Genomic DNA, 19,193 nt, shown 5'->3' with positions numbered 1-19,193 from the left:
AGGGACTCACGTCTGAGCATCGTGGCACACCGGTGCCCCCATTTTAGGGTGACCTAGATTTCTGAGGTTTGAAAAAAAGGGTTGCACGCACCCCACTTCCAAACCGACGCGTACACAGGACCAATACATAACTCTGATGCTTAAGCATACATAGCTCCAATTCCAATGCACACTTGACCCCCCCACCCTCATAAACACCTTCACATATACAAACCATTCTTACAAATATCATGAAACTACAAAAACGCTTTCCACACTTATTATTCGGTTAATCCCCAACAAATCATATATACATGTTAGCCTACACCTGCAAAACACCTGCTCACAACTTAAGACAATGCAAAATATGCTAATTACCTAACCTGATAAAGAGGCTTCTTTGACAGGCTGTAATTTAGCCCTTCAACCCACTTTCAATAAATTAGTTTTACCAAACTAAATGAACATCAGTCTCTAGACCGATGTGCATTGGGACAAAGTTATAAAAGTGAATTTCCACATGTGTGTTCAAATCTTCAACCACTGATAACTCTGAAAGGTCCATAATAAACAGCACTGCTACAGCCTGTAAGTCCTGCTCAATAAACCTACTGGATTTGACAATGCTTGTTTTTACCATTCCGAGATGGCCAATTGCTATCTAGATAAAGTAAGAATAAAATTAAGAATACATTTTTTTTAATAAGTCCCCGACATATGTGTACACACATGAATTGAGGCCATCTTGGATTTTTTTTTTTTTTTTTAACCTCTTCTGTGCCCATGACGAGATAGTCTCATCATGGGCACAGCGCGACCATGCTCCATGACGAGACTATCTCGTCATGAACCCCACCCGCGTGTGGAACGCCCGGCACAGGAGGGGGAAAGGGCGTGGCACCGAAGGGGCTAAGCAAAAGAAAATTAATTTCAGGTGACTCAATGCATGTGCATGTTGCCCAGCAGCAATCTATGACTGGTTTTATTATGCTTTTTCGAAAATGCATTCCAAGATGGAACATGGTCACCTCAGGAAAAAAAAATTCAAATAATGCACGTGTTGGTGCGCAATAGGGAAAGTAAGCTGCAGGGCCCAGGGGTGTGGAATTTTATAAAATATCTACTTGCCCATGGGACAGGTTGCTTCTTAAATCTACTTGTCCTGTAACAAAATCCACATGCCCCTTTGGTGACATGTAGTGTGATGACAAATTATGACAGAAATCTCCTTATGCAAGACCTTGGATAATAGCCTCTCTGATTATGCCAGGGATGATACTATAGTAGAGTCTGAAAACTAGCAATTCCCTTATTTTGCCACTTTTCTGCAGATCTGCATACTGGCATTGGAGGTAGCAGTAAGCAATAGTTCCAGGGTTAGAATGCCCTTTGGAGTATGTGCATACCTACTAACATGCATGTTTTTCACCAACTCTTCTCAAATCTTTTCCCAATGTAGAAAGGTTTGAAATTTACTCATTGATAAGCGCAGGAGTAAAACTTACTCCAGGGTTGGGAAAAAAGTGGATGGAGAGAAAGTGAACTTGTAAACGCTCAACAAATTTTCGCATGAGGAAATCTACACATGAATATTTGCTCGTGCTAAAATGGAGTTCACAAATATTGTTTAGGAATATGATCCCCTGGCCTACTTCCATACATTCTAGTGAATTCATGAAAGCAGTAAATCTGTACTAATGGAACGGCATATACCATGGATGCACTTTTGTGACTTTCTTTTAAAGAATTGGGCATCTATTTAGGTCTGGTGCTAATCAAGATCTTTTGTTTTTATAGAAAGTCTATTCCTTTCTCCACAGGCTAGCTTCCGGTTGACGGCATTCTGCTCTTTCACAAGAAGAAAATCAGCACACAAATTGTGTTCAGTGCCACGTACTACTTTCGCAATGTGTGCTTGTTGAGACCCACATTTTTTTTTCATTTTGTCATTTGCTATAATGGTGAGGGCACGGCAGCTCCTACAACAAAGTTTTACAAAAACCATGCCAGAACAAGACACGCATTGACAAAACCAAAAGGCTGACCGCCAATGTCCGACTTAATGGTTTTGCCAACACTTGTTTATTTTTATGTTTCCCATAATCTTTTTGAAACAGATTACATTGATTTTCCATTATGAATATTTTTGGGAAATATTAGCATGTATAAACACATTTCACTTACTAATGCTGCAAAGAAATGGTACCTAAAATGTCAAAGTAATTTAGCAAAACTTTTTTTCCTACTTGCATGTTTGTGAACATTTTATTTTGAAAGCAAAGAATCATCAATCTTGCCTTCAAGCTTAGAACATGTTGTGAGACACAGTGTTTCACTGCCTAGACCATGTCCCCAGAGATGTTAGAGGAGGGGACAGGGAGAAGAGACTCAGGAAGCTTGAATCTAGATTCATTATAGACCTCCAAAGCAAATTTCCAGGAGGCTTGAATAGTGGGGAGGAACACGCTGTGCATTTAGGAACATAACTGCTCCGTTTGACTAGTCGGGCCAATCGAGAACGTGTTAGAGATGGGGGCAAGCATAACATCCTGTGTGACAACAGTAGGCCCATTAAGGGCATTATAACAGTACTGTACAACATGGTATAAATCATGAGAGGGGATAGTAAGATCAACTACCTGCTACAGACGGTTCTAATCAATTTTGATACTATTAAAAGCCCATCCAGGGCGATTTCAGTTTTGATCCCTAAATAGAGAACGCGGTAATGCATTGAGCGCTAGAAATATAACGAACGGAATAGTCCCCACAGAAATTAGCGTGTTAATATGTACATAGCAATATTGCAGTTAATGTATAGAATGTAAATGCTGTACATAGTATGTGCTTAAATTTAATTTAAGTTATACTCGCTGATTTTGATTACATTTGCAAGATGAATTGCTGAATGAAATTGGTATTTGAACGAGTAATGTAGTTTTTGAGAGTCTAACACTGTGTCTCACAACATGTTCTAAGATGCCGCCCATAGAATTGTATAATGAACTTGTCCGTTTTCTAATGAGTGTTTGAATCAAGTGTTTAAAGGTCGCTGCGACGTTGGGGCCGCCGACATGGATGAAGAAAAGATTGCCAAAACGCATTTGTTTTTTTAATTTCTTTTTTCGCTTTATAGTAACACGAGTGCTGGTCGTTTCTACTTTTGTGGGGAGCTGAAGTGTACGAGCGGCACTGCCGCCGCAGGACCGGCATCCGCTCATGAGTGCGGGATCCATTGGCAGAGACTTGGAGCGTTAGATAATATATATATACGCTGGAGGCTGAAACGCGTAATGGCGGAGGTGCGGGAGTTTTCCAAATAAACCAACTTTGCACTGACCCTGGGTCTGCCTTTTCGTCCTTCTGATTGTCTGGTGGCGGAATCCTTTTGGAGGGGGTGATAGAGATATATATATTTTTAAATATCAAAACTAAAAAGCAGGGAAGATGGATGGGAAGGAATGTGATGATTATGGGAACTGGGGGCGGTTGTAGGAGAGGGAGGTTGTGAAGACAATATGGGAGCAGGCTTCCAAAAGCAAGCAGCCAAGTAGCACAGTGTAGCAAAATACAATAAAAAGAAATTAAAATAAATAGAGGAGAAGAGGAGGGTGCCCAAAGGCAAGCTACCAATTTGCAGCTCCCTGGCCCTCACAAAAAAGGCAAAGACAATAGGTCTGAACTTGGTGGGAGCCTTTTATTTGCTGCAAGTAGAACTCACAAAAAGAAAAAAATACATATACCCCAACCTAAACATGGCCACCATGTGCTTCCAATTAAACATTTGAATTTACAAAAATATTCAGTAATGTTGCTGTTTGATTAGTGATGCTTTTTTTAATTAAAAAAAACAAACCCTTCCAGCTGCTCCATGCAATTTTTTGTATTATTGTCTAAAATGGGGACAAACATAGCTCACAACCCAACCAAGTTCTCAAATCACAGCCAGCTGGAATGTCACAATGTCATTTAAACACTTTATAATAGCAATTAAAAAAAAAAGTAGATGGAAAATAAATCCCGGTGTAAACATTAAACAGAAATGTAGTCAAAATAAATGGCTGGAATTTAATGTTAAAAGAAATCGCACACTATGAGCCAGCTTTGTCACTGAAGAGAAATGGACAACTTTTAGATGGCTGTGAACAATGTGCACAAGCTTTGTGCTGTCAATAAAAATGAAGGGAGTCAATCGGTACACTGGGCTCACCTGTTGCTCCATACTATATGCTGTGGTAGGCAGAAGCAAAATATGAATTACAGTTTGACCACTGGATAAAGCCTGCAGACCAAAAGCCCCTTTTTGTATGTATATTATATATTAAGTTTTTGAAAGATCAATAGTCTGGAGAATGGACTACAATGGTTTCAAAGGACAGACCTAAAAAGTGAATAAAAAAAAAATTAAGAGTGTGGAGGCAGCGAAGAGGGCAAGGAACACGATGCACTCCCATGGAGTGCAGCAAACAAAATAAAAAGGTGTTTACTTAGGTCACTGCTGGAAGGCTACAAGCCAGCTAAACAAAATGATGGCAAAAACAAGCTGAGCTTGAGAGGTGATGGGAACAGAAAAACAACAAACAATGACAATGGAACTGAAAGAGAAGAATGCCATCTAAGCATGAGCAAGGGGCTGACCCAATACCCACTTGATATACTGCAATGCAGACAAGAGGTCTTCCGCAAAAGACAGGTTAATCTGTAGGTCGCAATATAAATTCCGAAAGCTGATCTCATTTGCAATCATTCCATATGTTTTGGATGACAAGTGAAATATTTTGGTCAGTGATGTTTCAATTACTCCATATAAATGACACATATATGCACAATGTTATAGCAATAACTCAATGGTGTTTTAATTTTTGAAAACGATCAGTTTAAACTTTGTTTAACTCACATTAGGTGGGCAAAACTTTAGTTGTCTCGCCTGTATAGATCGAAGGGACACCCTTTAAGCTTGCCTGGGCTACAATTGTAGTTCCTCAGAGTTTCAAATCTAATTTGGGTGAGCATAGCTCATATTCAGTACCCAATGCACGGTCTCTGTGGCAATAACTAGCTTCACAGAGCGCCCATATCTACTACTATGATGAGGATTACCCCAAAACGATCCCCAAATGTGATCCATCAGCAGCCGTTAGGTATGGGTGCTTGGAGCCCTACCTATGAGAGCTTGGCTTGCTGGGCTTAGTTGAGAATGCAGGTTGATGCTACTTCATATCTGCTTAGCCTGGCTGTGCTAAAAACAGTAATTTAAGTGCTGTGATCTAGAATGTTTAAAGTCCATCTTCAAATGGCCTTTTCTTACAAATCGTTGGAGCCTTCGGACGTTCAATAGCTGGGCTCAAAGCAGCTGTCCGCTCTACTGCTTAAAGTGTTTCAGCAAGCAGAGCTATGAGGAACTACATAGTGAAGGAGCAGGATTCAATAGACAGCCATCTGAATTTACTCCCTGGACCACTGGCCACAGAGCTGTACAAGCGCTCTAACAAAGATGTTACAGATGAATCTTCAATGAAGGGTTCTAGTCTGTCCAGTATGCCACAGATCAAGGTGCTAAGTGCCTTGGTTAGGCTGCTTCCCCCATGACCTCTCTCAAGACCAATCCGGTGTTACCGCCCTACCAGCAGCACCATAAAACTTTTTGTGACATAGTGGGAGGAGGGCATAGACGTATGCTACATGCACACAGGGATGTGGAATTCCTATAGCCCGACGCCCAGGACATATTGTTTGGGGTCAAGGGCAACAAGTTTTCATGTGTATTTTGTCCTTGGGACAAGTAGGCCCAACCCCCTGCAGCACAAACCCTTTGGTTGCCAATTTGCAGTACCACATTATGGATAAGGGAAGAGCATGGTCTGCAGTTAAGGTATTATTTTTGGCCATATGTTAATGCCGTCCAAACTTGTATTTATGGTTCATTAATTGAAAGCCTTTATTATTAGGGTGGGCACTCTAAGTAAATGTTGTAAGCTCCGACTGCACGGACAGTGATTCCAGTATACAAATGTGTACACACGTTTTCAAAGTTTAGCAATATAAGGCTATGTATAATGCTCCCAGAATGCTCTCTGATTTGATGCAAATATTTGCAGAAGCTTGAAGCAAGATTGATGATGACTTGCTTTCAAAATAAAATGTTCCTAAAAAACATGAAAGCGGGAAAAAAAACATTTAGCTAAACTACTGTAAAGTTTTAGGTACCATTTCTATGCAGCATCATTTAGTAACATGTGTTAATGCATGGTAGTATTTCCCAAAAATATTCATAATGGACAATCAGTGTAACCAATTTCAATAGGAATATGGGAAACAAACAAACAAGCATTGGCAAAGCCAGTAGTCTGAAATTGGTGATCAGCTTTTTAGTTTTGTCAATGTGTGAATTGATTTGGCATGGTTTTTGTAAAACCTTATTGATGTTGGAGGTGCTGGGTCCTCACCATTATAACAAACATTGGCAAAAGCAAAATTTGTTTTTGGTCCAAAAAGGCACACACTGCCACAGTAGTTACTGGTACTGAACAAAACAACTTTGTGTGCAGATATGTTCCTTGTGAAAGAGCAGAATGCTGTCTCTCATAGTGAAGCCAGAGACAGTATTTCACTAAACACAAAAGGTCATGGTCAACGCCAGACCAAATTAGGGGCACAAATATTTAAGAAAGTCTTAAAAGGGCACCCATGGTATATGTCCTTGCATTAAGTGTAGCTGCATGGCTTTCGTGAATTCCCAAAAGTAGGAAAATAAATAGTACTCCTAGACAATATTTATGAACTGCATTTTAGCATGAGCAAATCTGAATGTGTAGATTTGCTCATGCGAAAATCTGAGTGTTTGCAAGATCACTTTCCCTTCAACGACTTTTTTCCCCAACTCTGGAAGACGGTTTACATCTGCCATTGTCAAGAGTACATTTCCAGCATTTTTCTGTATGGGAAAAGATTAGAGAAGAGTTGTTGAAAACCTTTAAAACATGCACGTTGGTAGGTTTGCACAGACTCAAAAGGGCATTGTAACCCTGGTACTATTGCTTACCATTACCTTCAGCCCAAGTATGCAGATCTGCGGAAATATGGCAACATTAGGGGATTGCAAGTATTCAAACACTACTATGGTATGAGCCCTGGCATATTCATAGAGGCTATATCAGAGTTCTTTTTTATAATGAGATTGCTGCCATAATTTGTCGATGCACTACATGGCACCAAAGGGGCAAGTGGATTTTGTTACAGGACAAGTAGATTTATGAAGCAACCTGCCCCATGGACAAGTAGATATTTTATTAAATTCCACACCCCTGGCACAGATATACTCTCATAAAGCCAAGCTCAAAAATACCCTTCATTTCCTCTGGAAGTGCCAACTCCTGTACAGAAACGGTACAAACTCCTTTCTCTTCCCCAAACTTCTAGATAATTTTGAAACACACATGAAGGTTGGTGCAGGAGATTGCTCAGTACCAGTCACTGCAAAGAATATGTAAGAGGCCACAAAACTGACTGGTAGGCATTCCCGAGCATCTCTAGGATGAGGAACAATGTAGTACTTAAAAACTTGAGGATCAACTGTAGTCTCATGTACAGTGCTGGAATGCTCCTGCATGCAGATTTCTACTGGCTGCATATGCCTAGAGTCCGCTGGAAAACAGAGAGTCTTAACATCTAGCGCCTGCCTCTCTCTTCCATACCAATCAACAGTATGGTTGCTTCTACAGCAGAAGATCACCGCGCATGAAGCCAAAACCCAATGAAGGGAGAACGAGTGAACAAATTGGGAACTGAGATACAAGCATTGCTCTACATCACTAATACTCAACTGTCAAAGCCACCATTTCTTGATGTATCTAGGTTTACTCTGGCAAGACTTGTTAGGCCAATAATGGACAAGTATTTTGCACTGAACTGTGATGCAAAGCTTTCTGACTTTGTTGGAAACAGTTTTCTAAACACAAAACTCAGGTGCTTCAAGTCTGCCCTCTTGCTTCTGCCTCAGAAATACTCTAACCAAAAGTGCAGAGTTCTACGCCTTGCACCCCAAGCATGAGCTTCACTCATTGTCCATGGCAAGAGGTCAAGCCCCGCTCCCCTCAGAAACTTAACATCCCCAACCTTCTAACCCTTCTTTCAAAAGCCCAAAGGAAAAGACATCTATTAAGAGAGGCTGTAGAAGAGAACAGACTGTAAACATTAGGGGAGTGAACTAGGACTGAAAGGATCATCATCTGCCTCTCAATTGCCATCTGTGCATGCCTTAGCATCTCTCAGAGTGTAACATTTCTAAAGGTCCATCAGGCAATCATTCCTCTCACGGTCCTTCTTCATATTAAATTCCTCCCAAAACCATCCTAATAGTTCAGTAGCTATCAAGCTTGCATCTTTCACTACTACTTTTCCTTCATACCTGCAAGCCAGGTACCGAAAGCCATATATCCCCAATGCACTATAGCTCCGTCAAGTGAGAAAATAGTTTTAAGGGAGTCCACTCTGTCCACAAGGGCCTTCGCTATTTCCTTGTTTTTGTCCTCTTATTCTAGTTCGTAGTCCCCCTTACCATTTCTCCTATCCAATTTGAAGGCTGTGAGCTAAAAGTGACAAACTGCTACACAAAAACCCAAACTAACATATACTCTGCCCTCTTCAGATCTGTGCATATGTACAGAGCTGTGCAACAACATCAAATGATGGACGGAATGCTGAGAAAATCAAATATTCACCCTCAATCAAGAGAACTGGGTTAAATCTATAATTATTTTGCTCAATATGCCACCCCAGTTTAGACCCAGCCATATGCAAATCAGTCTTGACCCTGCTCCTAATGGGAACAATTCAGCCCAAACTGCCAAGCCGGGTCCTCACTGGACCGGAAACAAGCATCCTGGAACCTGTTTCGGGGTTTCACCCCTCATCACAGCCAGACTAGCTTGAATCCAGTGGCACAGCGAGCAAGAGACCCATGTCTGGGCATACCCATCCTACTTAGGGCGAAAAGTGCTACAGCAACAAATGATGGACGGAATGCAGAGTTCATTTGTTTTTCTTAGCACTTTTCGTCTTAAGTGGGATGAGTATGCCCAGACGTGGGTCCCTTGATCACTGAGCCACTGGATTCAAGCTAGCCTGGCTGATGAGGGGGTGATACTCCGACACCGGTCCCAGGAAGCTTGTTTCTGGTCCAGGGAGGACCCGGCTTGGCAGTTCGGACTGGACTGTTCCCATGAGGAGAAGGGTCAAGACTGATTAGCATATGGCTGGGTCTAAACTGGGGTGGCATGGTGAGCAAAAGAACGATGGATTTAACCCAGATCTCTTGGCTGGGTTGAATGTTTGATTTATTCAGCATTCCGTCCATCATTTGTTTGCGCAGCACTTTACGTACAGTGCTGGGCTTATCTAATCCACTAACCATCTATTCCATTACACACATATAAGGGCTCCTCACTGTAGTTCATACAGGATTGCCTACCCTTCCACACATATACGATGTCCTTTAACTACATTACCTCAATAGTACCTTGCTACTCCAGTAACTCATTACATTGTCCGCTCTCTAAACAGCAAAGGTCCGGTGTGATAGTAATCCAAAATATATATTTCAATGAAAAGCCTTCTTAAGGTTTGATTAAGAAAAATTGGGCAAGGAGAATTCTGTGGGCAAAGCTACACTGATATGGAGTGTATGTCATAAAGCTTAAAAACACCTGAAATTGCCATGTTAACTTATTGGTGCAACCTCAGCTCCTCTTGGCCATGCAAGCGTGACTAGGAGATCGCAAGGTTGCAAGTCTAAATGATCGATGACTAACAGCAGTGAGTCAGTAATGAAAGGATGAGGAAATTGAGCAATATAGTTTGATCCTCATTGTAAGCATTGTGTTTGTTCACTGAAACGATGTGAACATATCATATACTTACAACGCTTTGCAAATAGAAGTGACGTCTTCAAAGTTGTTATATTATTATGGGTGGCATAATGAGTACTATAGGGGGTAGGAGGTATGGTTGTGTTGGTAAACCAAAAGGAATATTTTAGGGGGAAATGTATCAGTGTTGGGTCTCCCTTTCACTACACCAAGGGCAACGCAACACTAAAGTTAGATTTATCAAGCCACGCAAGGCCACGTTGCACGGCCCTGAGTGGTCTGATAAATCTAGAATAACACAATGCAGCACAAATAGCTGAGTTGCTTTACTCTGCCAGAAGGAGGCGCTCCATGGGTGAAGTGTGGGTGTTCCCACGCATCCACCTATGAATTTTGGCGTATTCCCAGAGTTACCATTACTGGTAGACCTGGGATTGCGTCAAAATGCTATGCATCCCCAGGGAAGAGTAATAAACAGAAATATCTTTATTTCTCCTTGTTTTTTTCCTCTTTCTATGTGTGATGCATTCTGCAGCACACACAGAAAGAGGAAAATGCCTTAGATGATTGTTTTTGTGCAGGAATGTTACCCTTCCAGCACAAAAAACAATCCTGTCTGCAAAACAGGCACCCTTGCACCACGTTGGCACTAGGCAGCACATTGTGCGCCACCACAAGGAAAAGACAGGAATGTATCGTATAATGTTAAATACGGCGCATTCCTGTCCTTTCACGCGGCGCAGCAAGGTGGATTGCTGCTCTGCGCTGCCTGAAAGTTTGATAAATCTACCCAAGTGTTTTAAGTTTTGTGTTTTTTTGGAGAATTTCAAAGAGTTTGTTATGTCATTCTAACTTCTGACGTTTTCCTGGCCCACTTATACAGCCTCAAGCACTTTCAACATGCCCACAATACAGTGATTGGGGTAAATTACACTTCAATATACTTCAAACACTTTAATAACAAGACTATTTATATTGCCTATTTGGGCACAGACTGGGCGGGGGAGTAGCACAGGTCAATGTCGGTTTATATTGTTAACAAAAGAATTAATGCTAGTGATCTCAATCAAGAAACCAAAATGGCAGCCATACAATGATCAAGATCATTTATATAGCAAAGTCCTCCGTAAAAGGCATAATTGATATTAAATATGTGTGCACAAGAGGAGAAGCAAGCAGGTCTCTGCGTTACAGGTTTGCATCAAGTTCAAACTAATTAGGATTCACAACACAGACAAGAACCGATAAGATCGCTATTTAGAAAATATAACGGCCCACCAACTAAAAACAGGCGGCAATGTTCAGATTGGTCGGCCTATCCAGCTATGGACTAACATTACAAAATGTTAACCAATCAAAGCAGAAAGTGGATTTTTAGACGATATATATTATTGTACATTATATATGCATAACATGCAGATTACATACATTTTCTTTAACATCTAAATGAAAATCGATCAAACGATCCAAGGGGATAGAATACATCCAACTACCATGTCCCTGCCGAATATGGTCAGCTGTTTTTCAGAAAAAAACTGTAGTATATCTGTTGTAGTGCAAGATGGCACTTTTGGGGCCCCCTTATAACGGTGCGCCCTGTACAGCTGGCGGGAGAAGAACGATAGGTATGGTTTGGGACAAGATTAGTAGGCACGGGACAAAATTATCAGAGAACCATAAGTGGACTTTCCTATAAAAAAAAAAAAAAATTCTATTTTAACAGAAGCCCAATTCGTCTTGACAGTCCCCTAATATATATATGATTACCCCCTCAAGGCAAACACATATAGAGCCATCCCACGTTGTTATATACAATTATAGTTGGACAGTGATGAAAATTCCAACCGAGATGTGATGATGTAAATGAAATATGTATTTGATGGAGAAAGCCAATACAGTTATACTTGGAGAAAAAAAGTTTTCTAACTAAATTTACATATAGTTCAAGCAGTAGTTAAATGTTTGATCAGTTTAACAGAAGAATCTTCTGGCCAAACTGTTTACTAAACTGTTTTGCATTTCTTTATTGCTCACTTTTTTCTTGCCCTACCTCCGTCATACGAAATTATAATTCTGTCATGCAGACAGCTTCAGATCTCGGCACCCTCATGTATTCAAAATGAATCATAAATTAAAATGTACACATGAATACACACATAGAGGGCTTGTGTGTCAAAACTCTTAAATCATTGGTCTCATTGGCTTTCAGATTTTGCTTCCACACACTCCAGCGTGGAAGCTATGGGTCAGCCTACTTCAGCCACTAGCTCTATTGCAACTGAGTGTTTGGCATGAGGATCACACGGGCACATCCACCCAAAAAAAGAGTGCACTTCTGTGCCATGGCTGGAAGGCCAATAGTTCATGAATTAACTTTTCTTGCCATTCTTTGTCTTTAGGTCGAGCATTCGAGACCTCTTGTATATACTTATATGTGTATGTACTTTGTAGGCTCTGGAGATCAGCCCTAGGACTTGTCTGCTTCCGCTTGCGGACTTTTTTTTCTTTTCAACTGCCTCTATTTAACTGTCTTGATAGAAAACGACCAGCAGAGATCAGTAAAATACCAGAATTGCTTTCTGCTGAGGGACTTTTTACTTTTTATTTTTCTGGCAACTGCCTCTATTCAACTTTCTTGATAGAAAACGACCAGCGGAGGTCTGTAAAATACCAAAATCACTTTAGCATTCTTTAGATTCAAGTCCATAGACATTGTCTCCCACAAGCACCCGTAGACAAGAATATTTTTGTAAAATCTTGCATTTTCAGTGATATAACCACCGAAGGCCCAGATTTTATATTAAAAACAAAGCTTTGGACTATACCATTTCCCGCTGAATGGGAATATTTCTCTCCATGTGTTCCCATACCTGGCGTGTGACGCAGTTTGGTGCTTACTTTTCCTCCATGTTAAAGAACAGTAGATGTTTCAGCACCCAGGCTATTGTGTTGCATAGCTAAATACATATAAGGTCCCAAAGGCGAGACAGATTGCATTGCAAATGCTTGGTTTTTTTTAGCCATTCTTGTGTGTGTATACTTTGTCTTCATCTTACAGGAACTCGAAGCCAAGAGCACCTTCAACAAGACTCATATTTTCTCGTGATGTCAATGGAAATAAATCAGTGTTTCTAAAGCTAGTATAGGTACCCGTGCCTACTAGTAAGCACCAGTACTGTTATACTAAAATTTTAAACAATGGTTATATAGTTTAAAATATTTAATGCAAACGTATGGCGGTCGCGTTTAGAAACCATACCATATTCTTATTCTTTGTATTGCTTATGCTTGCAATGAAAACATTAAAAAATTAAATATTGCACCAGCTTGCTTATGCCACACCTATCGACTTTGTGAATGCTTGTTGCTCTTTGCAATGGTTTACCGAGTCTTCGCTATCACAAATGCCTTGTGTTAAGGGCGCTGACAACCATTTTAGTTAAGAGTTCCTGTATATCATGAACCTAAATTAAATATGTTTCTGTGTCTAAATGCTACGTTTTGCAGAAGTTTTAAAATATTACTTCGAGTGTACTTAGATCTGAAATGGGAGTACTCCGAAAAAAAAAAAAATTGTAATCAATAATTATACACACCCAACCCTCACACTGAGAAATTGTGATTACGATACGCTGGTTTTATCAAGCATGTAGATTTACTTTTAAATTTTGATGTTTGTACTGCAATGGTTTTAATTAACTATGCAAATAAAATATTACCTTACCATACCACCTTCCAGGACATATACGATTGGCTCTCCCTGTGTAAAACCTACATACATGACCCGCCCTCTCACTCACGCCGGTGCTCGGTCTCTCCGAAACATTAATGCTGCTGGAGCCTCCCAATCCATTCCTACTTAGTTTTCTCAACCCAGTAAAGTAAGCCTGGGCTCCCGCCCACGTATATTAAGATTGAAGGATATACCAAGTACCATTCCCCTAGAGCATATGTTTGCAGGACACTTATTTCCGTGCCCATAAAAAGGATTGTCAAGCTTTACAGCAAACACAGAAGGCCCTTCCTCCCACTGTATACAAAACGAGGCCCTCCCACTCAAAGCAGATATATAAACCGGGATCTACCAAACCAGTAAATGTACACAGGCTCCTCCTTACTATTAAATGCAATATATGTCTCCCTAATTCCAGAAACTACATTCAAATCTTCCACGGAAGTGCACACATAAGTGGTCCACTAAACCCATTTGCAACAAAGCACCACCTACATTGAGCGGCACCCGTCCCACAACACCGAACATGTACATCCACTTCAGCACAGACAGTGGGCTCTTCTACCCTGGAGAACATAGACCAACTGTTCCATACATCATACGCATATACTATCCACTCACATTCCAGGGACTGTGTGTGGCCTGTCCCTCCACTGCATGTACACATAGCCTGCGCATTCAACATGTACATATGGGACCCAGTAACCCCAAAAGCGCATACAAATGTTTTCTTTGCTTTCCTGGTAGAGTGCGAGTATTCCCTTTTCACCACAAGTGGTTTCTCACCTGTCTGGTTCACAGATGTTTAAAGCTCTTGGGGGCCCTTGGCCGGGCTGTTTGGCCCTGGGATGCACAGTTCTCGTTGATGGGGCCCGTTGGGGCTGTATTCCAGTAGGCTTCAATAACAGTGCAGCCAGTAAGGTGTGGCCCTTGTGAGTCCCGTGCAAATAATCGATGCTGAAAGGCACTCTGTGACCCTTTGGGCCTTCTCTTGTCCACGTGAACCTAGTCTAAACACAGTGGCTCTCAGGGGTACTGCTCTTCAACTAGGGGTCCAAGGTGATTCAGATACCGCGTGTGGGTCTCTAGGTAAGTGTGTTTGCATCCAGTGATCCTATTACTTTCTGTACTTCGATGACTCGTGCTCTTCACTTAGTTCCCTCTTTCAAGTTTGTGGCCCTCAGGGGTCCTTTTCTCAACTCTGGGGCGCCGATTCGGGTAGTGTGCTTCACAGGAAATCTGCTCCCAGTTTAGTAAACAGGGTGGGGGCTCGACTCTCGACTGAGAGTCTGGCGTCCCCTTTTCGAGGTGTGTGGCCACCAAGTTACCTTTTTAGTCGCCGTCTGGATTCAGTGGCCCTTCTCTTCACTTAGGGCCCTCAGGTGGGGTCTTTTCTTCGGTATATAGCCTTTAGGGACCCTTGTTTTCACGATCTAGTCTCCGGGGGCCTGCCCTTAATACCCTGACCTTTTTGGGCCCTGTTCCCGGTATGGGTCCTCAAGGGCCCCGCTCTTCCTTCTGGACAGTAAACAGGTTTCAATGGCCAGGCTTCAGAACTCGAAGACCTAAAAGACCGTGTTGTGGCCCTTTGGGGCCCCTTTTTAAACTCGGGCCCTGTTTTTCACTTCAGGGGACTACTCAGGAATGTGTGGCCCTAAGGGGCCCTGGAACCTTCTGAGGCACCTTCCTTTTCTCGGCCCGCCACCTGTGCGTCCTAGCTCGACTCCAGGGCCCAGACTCCCGCCCGCTTTCAGCGGCACCACCTCCGGCTCCAGCCGCCGCGGCCATTCATTGTCAGCCAGGGAGCAGTGCCGCACACCGAGCGCCGCCAGTCCAGACAGAGCAGCCCAGACTCGGCCCCCGAGGGGCGGCGGATAGGAAAAGCAAGCAAACGCCGAGTGAGCGAGCCAGACAGCAACAACCAACGAAAGAGGACTGATAAACCAGCCATCGTAGATCGGGAGAAAACTGGAGAAAAATGTACAGAGACAGCCGTCTTCATTTGAATAAATGTAACTGCTAGAAGTTATCTTAAGTGAGTCACCTTAAATGTCATTTTAGAACGGCACAAAGTCCACGAGATATGCAAGAAACTGCAGCACAGATCACATTTTCGAAAAGGTAAACAAATGAACTTCAGCAGCAACGTAATGACGCAGGGGGCCGATCGCGGCGCCCCAATACACAGCAGGTCAGTCCATGAATCATCCTGTCCACCATCTTGAAACGGGGCTTACTCCCCTTTTGTTTCTGGAAGAAAGCTGCTAATATTAACAATGGAAATGAGAGAATTTCGATAATTTTTTTCGATTTTAAGGAACAGGTTCACAAAGACATTACTTACAGTAACTGAATATTGTAGAAACGCTTCAATTAAGGTCTTTAAGGAAGGCCAAGAAAAAGAAGCCTCACTGTTAGAAAAAGCTGATCTAAAGTCATTGTGATATATTTATACTATTGCTTCTTTCTTTTCATGGAAACTCAAAAGCCAAATTATCCCCACGTCCTCGTCAGTACTTGTTAGGTGATCTCACCTCCATCATGTGAAAGAACAGGAAGTAAGGTAAAGTAGTCTTGATCACCTCCAGGTATGAACACCTTACTAAGGGTACTTCCTGTTTCTTCTTGTGTCTTTTGACCGAGACAAGGATAGGAAGTATGGAATTCTATGTCAGGACAGGAGGCTCCGATTATGCTTTCTCATTTCTTTATTAGAAATGCCCAGCAGCCAATCAGAACCGTTTATGAAACGAAAAAACTACAGTACCCATGAGTACCCGGGTACCACGTGACAACCATAGAGTCTCTCCTATAAAAGGTACAACAGTAGATAGTACGTCCTCTTTCTTTGCTGCTCCGCAGCCAGTTAAGTGCCCTTTTCGTTTTATTACTGTTACATTGTTGCATTATTGTCTGTGCACTACTGTTGGGACGCGCTCGCTTCCAAATTGTATTTAGCTATTGTTACATTGTTGCGCGCTGTCCCGGTTCATTTATTTCGTTTGCTCCGCTTCGCGCGGCGCGCATGCAGGGAGCGTGGTCTCACCTCCCTTGGGCGTGACGCTCGCTCGAGCGTCGGTGTCCGAATTCGGTGGAGTGGGAGAATAGGGGCTGAGAAGCTCGCGCTAGCTTCTCTATTTACATAAGAACTGAGGCGGCCGTTCCGCGCATGCGCGGCGGCCATTTTTATTGTTTACAAACCGTGTTTTCACACGGAGCTCAGGAATCGGTTGTTCTTCACACCGCTGCCCACTGCCTCAGCTTCTCTTCAGCCCCATCGACGCCCTTTGCTGTTTAAAGGCCTGGGGCTGTATAATTACGCATAGGCTCTGCCTAGAGTGACTCAGCAAGCCCTCCCTCCACAATTAATTTAATTATTTATTTTTGGGTCAGCCTTTTTTCTGTCCATTAATTGGCTTGCTGTGGGGTTTTTCACTCCCCCTGAATTGTGCCTTTGGCATTATAATATTAATTGACATTAAATTGTCATTTGGTGGGCATTACTTTCACTTTTCCAGTGAAACTAAGAATAATGGAGGAGTATTTTGATGAAGATGATTACTCTTACGAAGAGGAGAGCTCAGGTTTCCTTGAGCACGATTTAGTCGAAGCATTGGACCAAGGAGTTCAGCACTCCGTTACTAAAGCCCTGGTTCACGCTATTAATCCATTGAAGCGTCATTTGACGCAATATGCAAAGCAGCAAGGTTGGTTGCCTTCTTCTCGCTCTTCCAAATCCCCAATAAATCCACACAGGGCGGATTTCAAACGTTTGGCTAAAACTCTAGCCTCTGAAAAGGCTTCCTCCAGTCCTTTGGTAGGCGCTTCTACCTCGGCAACCTGTCACACTGACTCTGACGGTCCTCCTTCTTCCTCTTCTGACCAGGATGTCCCTCCACCACGCAAGAAGGCTCGCAAGGAGCATTACGTGGACGCTCCTACTCACCCACAAGTCCTAACCTTTGAGCCTTCGGAGATATATCACCCCCATTCATCTTCATGGCTTCCTTCTCCTGCAGTAGCTGAATATGTCCAGGCGCACATCCGTCAACCTTTTGAAAAAGAGGTTAGAGCTCGCCTCCGCTCCGAGTGCCCTCGCCCGGATCTTGCAGATCACCTGGCAGACACTCCTGAAATTGACCCCACAATGCTTTCCTATCTGAAGAAATTTGCTAAGGACCCTAAAAAGGGTCTGGACAGATCTTGGCGGTCCTGCCAAGATAAAATGTTGGATTTAATGGGACCCCTCACCAAGATCCTTGATCTCGGATTTCAGGCCAAGGAAGCAGAATCTCTTGTGGATCCAGATGAACTCATAGAATGGGCTCAGAGGGCTATTTGCCAGTTGGGCAACGCAAATTGTGCCATTTCTAGTGAGCGTCGCCGCTCTATTCTTCTAAAGATTGACCCGAAATTGGCGGAACTCTCCACTTCCGAGTCTGGTCCGGTGGCACAGGGTCTTTTATTTGGCCAACCGTTCCTTAAGGAACTTACTAAATTTGTAGCAACCTTCAGTGGTTTGGATAAGGCGCAAGCTTCTATCAAGCGTGCACTTCGTCCGGTTTTTGCCAGGGCCGGACGACATAGGGGACGCTCGTTCGGCCGTGGCTCCAATAACTCCTCCCAGAGAGGTTATCAGTCCCAGAGAGGCGGGGGTCAGGACTCCGGCTACAACACCCGCTCAAACTTCTATCCTTCCAGAAAAGGGAGAGGTCAATTCCGGAAAGGCCGTTCCGGTGGCAACCAAGGTGCTTACCAAGACTCTAATACCTCAGGTGAGTTTGATTTGTTTTTCCGAGGTGGTTCTGGGGGGCAGAATACGTTTTTTTCTCCAGAACTGGCGTCAAATCTCCAACGATGCTTGGGTTCTGCAAACTGTTCAGGGTTTCAAAATAGAATTCTATCAGACCCAACATCAATCCCTCCCCCCTCCTCCTCTCCATTTTTCTCTTCAGGACCAAAAGTTTATTTCGGCAGAGATAGACTCCCTTCTCGCCAAAGCGGCAATCAGGTCAACTGTCCCCCACCCTCACGGGTTTATCAGCAATGTTTTTCTGGTTCAGAAAAAAGGGGGTGGCAATCGTCTGGTCCTCAACTTGAAGGATTTCAACGGAAGTGTAGTTTACAGACACTTCAAGATGGAAGGGATCCATCTTTTGCGCGATCTTCTGCGCGAAGGGGACTGGATGGTTCGGCTCGACCTCAAGGATGCCTATCTTTCCATTCCCATTTACGAGCCTCATCGTCGTTTTCTTCAATTCAGTTGGCAAGGAATATGGTACGAATACACAGTTCTCCCATTCGGCCTCTCGTCAGCACCCTGGTGCTTCACGAAACTTCTGAGGCCTGTAGTGGAATGTCTGCGTGCTCGGGGTGTCCGCCTGATAATCTATCTCGACGACATTCTTCTCATGGCGGACAAACCCCTCACAGTATTAACCCATCTGGAATGGTCTATCGACCTTCTACAATCCCTGGGTTTCCTAGTCAATCCGCAAAAGTCTATCTTGAATCCTACTCAAGTAATCGAATTTCTGGGTTTTCAAGTGAACTCCCTATCCTGTCAACTATTATTACCACACCAAAAGATTCGGTACATCAAGAGAGAATTGAGG

General features: G+C 42.8%; 1 protein-coding gene across 1 annotated transcript in view; it reads right to left on the bottom strand.

Moving 5' to 3' along the window:
* Positions 1 to 15,447, bottom strand: part of NACC1 (nucleus accumbens associated 1) — a 49,222-nt gene extending 33,775 nt beyond the window's left edge. Inside the window, exon 1 of the mRNA XM_085600701.1 lies at positions 14,365 to 15,447. The gene's annotated coding sequence lies outside the window, so the exon portion shown is untranslated. The remainder of the gene's footprint in view (positions 1 to 14,364) is intronic.
* Positions 15,448 to 19,193: the final 3,746 nt, after the last annotated feature.

This window comes from Triturus cristatus, chromosome 4_2 (genome assembly GCF_964204655.1).
Source record: "Triturus cristatus chromosome 4_2, aTriCri1.1, whole genome shotgun sequence".
Taxonomy (NCBI): Eukaryota; Metazoa; Chordata; class Amphibia; order Caudata; family Salamandridae; genus Triturus; species Triturus cristatus.
Note: the sequence above shows the minus strand (reverse complement) of the source record. Positions and strands in the feature narration are given on the sequence as shown.